A 7,550-nucleotide genomic window follows, 5' to 3' on the forward strand; every position below is an offset into this window, starting at 1 on the left:
TGATAATCTATTGTCTTTGAAAATATTTAGTGGTTAAACTAATTTATGATTTATAGTATTGTTCTTACTAATGCCGTGTACAGCGGATGTATTTACAGGTAGGGACGGGAAAGGGAAAAGTGAGTGGGGAAGTGATTTTGAACTATCGGTGGGGCTAGAACTCGAAAGTCTTTACAAGTCGTATGACTCGGTTCACTACAGTTTTCGCTATGGCGTGTATAGGATCGAGTAGGTTCTGTGCTCGTGCAGAAAAACTGTGCCAGTTTAAACATTTTGCCCAATTACGAAAGAAAATTTCAACATGTGTCAAGTCAGGAACTATAATCGAACATTATACAAATAATTTCGTTCAATATTGTCAGGTATGTTAATTTTATTTATTGGCATTGTTATGATTTATGAAAAATATATATAATCAATACAATCACAATACAAAAGAAATTATTTTTATATCTCCACAATATTAATATTTTGCAATACAAACATAAAATCTTATTATTCCATTCACTTTCAGTCAAATATTATGAATTATTCTTCTATAATTAATAACATAACCTACCATTCTTTTCGCATGTAAAAATTTGTAGTGTTATACTTAGTGTTTTATAATTTATTATGTTAATTTTTAAATATAGATACAAAAAACAGTTAATAATACTAAAATGCACAAAAGAAAAATATTAGTTAATCTTATAAGTTTCATAAATTATATAATGTCTAGTAAAATGCGATAGTAAATCGTGTTTCTTAACCATGAAATGTAAGTAAATATTAAAAAAATAAATATATATATTTTGTATATATATTTTTATTTTTATGATATGAATATATTTCTTAAAACGATAACAAACATGTAGAATGTCACAAATAAAATTTAAAAACCACGTTTTCATGCAACTGAGCTGTCAGCTGTTTCTAGCAGACGACTTAGCTGCCGTCTGCTGCTGACGTTGGTCATGTTATAACTATTAGATATTTTCACTTTAAAGAAGTTAATAATTTTTTATAAAAATATTATAAATAATTATATTTTGAATTATAATTTTATACATTTATAACAATGTGATATGATTATGTTTATAATATTGTTTAAACTTTATACTGATTGTACGAGCGACATATAATCATTAAACGCATGCGCGTTATATAAATTTGAATTTATTCTTAATACTTTGTATACGAAATTCAATCATTGAAAATTATAAATTATATTAAATAGTATAAAAATAAATTATTATTTAAAATTAATAATGATATTAATAATAATTTCTTTACATGAAAAATAGTCTATATTAAATATAAATATAACATATATAATATTATAGTATTAATATTGTTCTATTAAAATATTAATTACTAATTTAATTTTTAATTTTTGCTCATCTTTCAATTTCTAAATACAAGCAGTTTCTAACGAAAGTTTTCCATAAATCATTCTGCGAACGACAAAATGCACGACTTTCTCTGTTCGAAAGTGACACAGAGACCGGATTTTGAAATCTCTTTCAATAGCTCACAAATCGAAGATAAGTTCGGCACATCAGCTAGTAGTCGTTTCTAAGTTTTATATTACGCAAGTCTTAGGTAAATGATAGCTCACTATTTGGACGTTAATCATAAAGAACCTTTTTTTGTATTTCATTAAATGATGGCCAAATATTATCGAAATAAGTTAAAACTGGTTATGATAACGACGAATTTTAAGTCTCGTAAGTAGGTTAACTGACCCGTGAGATATTCTCCTTCTATGGTTAATCTATAGAATCCACGTTCTTGACTTTCTCGACTTATTTAGTTGTACTCAGCGTATAAATGCATATACATGATTATTGATCCTTCAATTAAAAGTTTTATAACTTTCATACAATAAAATAGTTTTTACAATATTTTAAAATTTAAGTAAATAATAAATTATATATTTATCAAATATTCGTTAACTTTTCTATTATTATAGAAATAATTATTACAATATTAAAGAAAAAATATAATTGAAAATATTTTCTTTATTATTATTTTAACAATGTTTATTTTTATATTGTACAATTTATGTTATAATTGTATTAAATTATGTTATAATTGTATATACATAATTATTTAAATATTATAAATTATATAAATGAATATGTTTTATATATACTAATGAATTATATATATTAATTTTATATCTTTATTGTAAATAATAAATTATTTTATTATAAATAATAATTAATTAATAATTATTTTAAATAAAAAAATTAAAAAAGTAATTTTAGAAATTTAATAAATTTTTTTATTTTGCAAAATGTATTTTTCAATAATCCATTTTGTTATAATGTGTTATAATTTATAATTATAATGTGAAAATAATGTGAAAATATATCGGTGAAAATAAACAGTTTATCGTTAATATCATCAAATATTGCTTTATTATTTCAAATATAGATTATAGGATTACAAACTTTTCTAATGCAAATGTAAGGTCATTAACACTGTTTCAATTTGCAAATCCTGTTTCGATATCGTCGTCACTCTCTATATCTCGCGTATAATAAGAGAGATTTCTTTCATTGACGCACAGTGTCTGTGCACAACATTCCACTCTCGTGAATATTGCACGTGTATACGCACGCATAAGAATGCATGAATAATTTTACAATGCAGTTATTGTTAAATTACTGCGTACTCTGTGATGAGGTATATCATAAATTAACATAGAAAATCTGCGTAAACGTTTTTGGATTGTTCGGCCTAATTTTACTAAACATATTATTAATTAATCATGGTAAATTATATATTATATGAAAATGTCAATGGATAAGTGATAAAAATATTTTTTGAATATTTGCAAAAATGAAATAAATATAAAAAACGATACATAAGAAAAATATAAAATATAAATATAGAAAATTTTATTAAGATTTTAAGAATATATAAACAAATTTTAATATATATACACTTTTATTAGATAACAAATTTTATTAATTGTATTATTTTTTTTATGTCTTATTATATTAATAAATAAAAAAAATATATAAAATAGAATTATTTGAGATTAGAATTATTTTATTTCTATATTTTCTTTTTGAAATATATGTATCATATTCAAATTATATAGATTGTATTTAAATCTTTATTTTTGACAAGAAAGAGATTGAATATATATAATAAAAAAATATCATATAATCAATAAATATTTAAATTCAGTTTTTTTGAAAATTATTTTTAAATGAGAAAGATTTATTTCATATTTTTTATTTATTTTAATTTGTAGAATTATCTTTTATGAATATTTTTATATTAGTTATTTATATTTAATATACAGATTATACAGGTTATTTGTATAATTTTTAATCGGAATTTTTAAATTTTTTTTAAAATTTTTCAAATTGATTTAAATCTTAAATGAAAAAATTTTATTCTTTCTTTTCGATTAATTTTTTTATAAAAAAATTATCTCCTGTCTGATTATATCACCAATAATAATTCTTACAATATTTTATAATGTATGTAGTTAATATATTGGATATATATTTATTTATTGAAACTCGTTATAATTTATTCTATACACTTATCCTATTTTCGAATGATATTATTAATTTTTAGTATTATATTATTATATTAATAATTTTCTTCTTTTGAAATATACGAATTAAAGTTGCCAAGAAATTTCAATTATAAGATAATTTAATTTATCAAAATTTTAACGATTTTCTAATGTGTACATTTATTACTTTTTTTTTAATCTTTAAAAAAATTTTTTTTAATATATTTCACATTGTTACAATTTTTAATTTTATATATAATATAATTTATAATTATATTTTTATATATTAATAAATAATACGCTTCATGTCATTTCTTTCAATGTTACATATAGCTACTTTAGGATGTTTCACTACTTCTCTTTTAAGGTCAATGTAGTTAGAGTTATTTATTCAAAGTTATGTATATTATATTTTATCACATTGAATATTTTTTACTGTGATTTTTTTTTGTAAAGCATTCATCAAGAATAAGCGCGTTCATATATTATATATGTATGCAATACATTTATAACATTTTTTACTGTACGAAGATCTTTTTGCATCTTTTAATTTTTATTTATTTTTAAATTAGTATTCATTTACTTTCTTCTTCTAAAGTGATAGAGTTGTCATATAAATATTTAATGTATAATAAGATTTCTTATAATACGAAGAAAAATATTTTACAGATTTTATTATAGAAAATCAAGAACGTAAAATGTTAGATAAATTATGTAAAATTATATAAAGAAAAAATTTTTTAATATAATAGAAAATAATATTTTTTTTATTTTATTTTAAAATAATAAGAATGTAAAAATTTGTCATTATATATAAATAATGTATATAATATATATATAATTTGTCATTATATATATAGAATAATTTATAATAAAAAGACAGATAATATTATATTTTAATCGTTGTTAGAAAATCGTTTGTCATTCGTAAATCATTCTACCGATATTATTTTTTGAACACAGATTTAGTTTTTTCGAATTTTCTTCAACTTCAAAATTTATTTATTCCTTATATCATTTTGTATCATTTTTTTTTAATAAGAATTTCATTTCTATATTTATTTTTCAAATTTTTCTTAATTGCTTTATAGAAAAACGGTAGTTTAATTTTTATAATATAATTTTATAAATACAGCATTGCAGAATTCTATTGTATTTAAAAATTTTTTTATCAATAAAGAATATACAAGATAGTTATTTCTATACTAATAATTAAAAAACTACAACTATTAATGAGTAGTTAATAAATGATATGCAAACGATAATTAAAATGGTAATATTTTTTTTTAATTAAACTAATTAAAAACGAAATTCAAAGAAATCTTAAAAATTTTAAAAATAATATAATTTTTTTATGTTTTTTAAACCGTATTATTTCAAAATTATATAAAGAGAAGTTTATATATTATATATATATATAAAAATTAATTCGTAAAATATTTCAGAATTGTATTCTTCAATTTATATACTAAAATTTTTCTAGAATTAAACTATTTCCGTTTCCCTTTCATGAACTAGATTCGCATAATCATGTAACAATTATTCGATCGCTATAAGTATTTAAATGAAATTGTATGAGAATCAATTCCTATGGGAGAATCTAATTAATATTTCATTTTTTCAATCTTTTTAAATTGGTAAAAAAGTTAAGAACAGAAAATAATGATGAAATATAGTAAAATTAATGAAATATATCGTCATTGTACAGCGCATAGATTTTCTAGAAAAATCGAAAACTATTCATGTAACTATCATTGTTCAATAAAAACTAATTACCATAAAAAAAACTATTACAAATATATAAATATACGTACAAATCAATTGCGATATTAACTATTGATTCTTATCTTATTGATTTTTATTACAAAATGAATTTTATATTATGTAATTATTTATATAATAGAATGAATTGTTGAATGATCGGATTTTTAATTCTATGTTCAATTCAGATATTATAAAATAAAATAAATCTTATCTTTAAATTGAATTATACAAATTTAAAATATATTTATAATAATTATTAATAATTAAATTGTAATATATGTATAATATATTTTTTATAAAGAATATAATAAATTGTATATAATAAATTATAATATATTTATTGTATATTGCAATTAATTTGATATAAACTGTTAATTATGTCTATTTCATTATGATATTAATAAATTTATTTATTTAATATGGATTAAAATTTAATTTTTGAATTTGCGAAATATGAATTCGAAACTCTTGAAAAAATGCTAATTTTTTAATTTTTCTTCTTGTTTTTTAAAAAGATTTGTTAAAAACTAAAATTTTGATAAAATTTTTTATACAATAAAAATTTAACAAAATTTTAAATATCACAATTTTAATCTTAACAATTCAATGATTCAAAATTATAAAACATATTAAAAATATATCAAATTTTTTTAATTTATAAAAAAATACTTTCAAAATTTTGTTCGAAAAATAAATTATTTTTCAACAAATTCATTTATTATAGTTTTTGAATGAAATCTTTGAGATAGATGTGATCACTCTTCTTGAATCTCTTCACTTAGGAGTACTGTCGTACAATATGTGTCCCTAAATCGTCTTTGATCTAAATATACTAAAACTGGAATAAATTAATTTTTCCTTAATATTAAAAATAAGAAATAGGTTGTTACAGAGAAATTATATCATATTATGTATATAAATTTTTAATATATTTTATTATAGTATAAGCTATAAAAAACCACTAAAAATTGATTCATATCAAATATAACATGTATTTTCTTTTAATTTCTAAAATTTAAAATCTTTATCTGATTATAGATTGTCAAAACATTTTGGTCAAAACATTTGGATTATAGATTGTCAATTTTGGTATCCAATACTTTATATTCATTACAATTGCCTATTTTTCAGCTTTGCTATGTTATGAATCATATCATACGATATATTAGAACTGAGCATTAGTGAAATTAAAAAATTAATAATAAATAAATTTTATTCGAATATCGAATAACATATAAAATTTTATTCCTCATTTGTTCATTCATTAAATATTAGTTTGCTAATTATCGATCAAGATAAAGTCATTAAAATCATGGAAATGAAAATTTCTTTTTTTTTTGAGTGTTTTCGGTTCGTTTTTGATACTTATATAATTAACGATCGAGAATTAAGTGCATGATAGTATATATTGTATATAAACATCTATTTCAGTGTCATCTCAACAATTGATATTACTGAATTACAGAATTACACGCATTGATATATCCATTAATATCACTAGACATACACATATATATGCACGCGATATGAGATAATCCACATTACTAGTTAAATCGAGTTATTATAATTCAATCATTATTCATAAATGACGAATAATTTTGTATATGAATAAAAAATATCATTATACAATATGGAATAAAATTGATTTATTTGTTATTTGTAATAATTTTTGGTCAATTTTGTAATATGTTTGCTATCAAAGCATTTTTGATTATTTGATTATTTGATTGATTTATAATATTTAACGCATGCATCGATGATGTATCAATGAAGTATGTTGTATTTGATTTATCTATTCTAATGTTCAATAAATGAAATTATTAATTTCATTAATAATATCGACTATATTTAAGGCAATTGAAATATTATTATCTTGAATTCTCTTTTTTTCACTCTTATTTTTATTTTTATTTTTAATATAATTATTGACGATTTTTTTTTTATAATTCTACATGCTATGGGAATAAAATTTGATTTTTATTTGGTCTTATTTTTTTTATATTTATTTCTATTTAAAATAAAACTTTTAATTTTGTTTTCATATTTAAATTATAATCAAAACATATAATTACATATTAATATATAAATATATTATATTAATATATAAATAGTGAAAATAAATAATTATAAAAAAAAAAGATTTTCAAAAATTTAAAAAAAATGATAAAAAAAAATATATTTGAAATTATTCATTTAGATTGAATTTCTTCATTATTAATTGGATTTGATCTTTAATTCGATATTAGTTACTTACATATAAATA

Source organism: Apis dorsata, unplaced genomic scaffold (genome assembly GCF_000469605.1).
Source record: "Apis dorsata unplaced genomic scaffold, Apis dorsata 1.3 scaffold_1024, whole genome shotgun sequence".
NCBI lineage: Eukaryota > Metazoa > Arthropoda > Insecta > Hymenoptera > Apidae > Apis > Apis dorsata.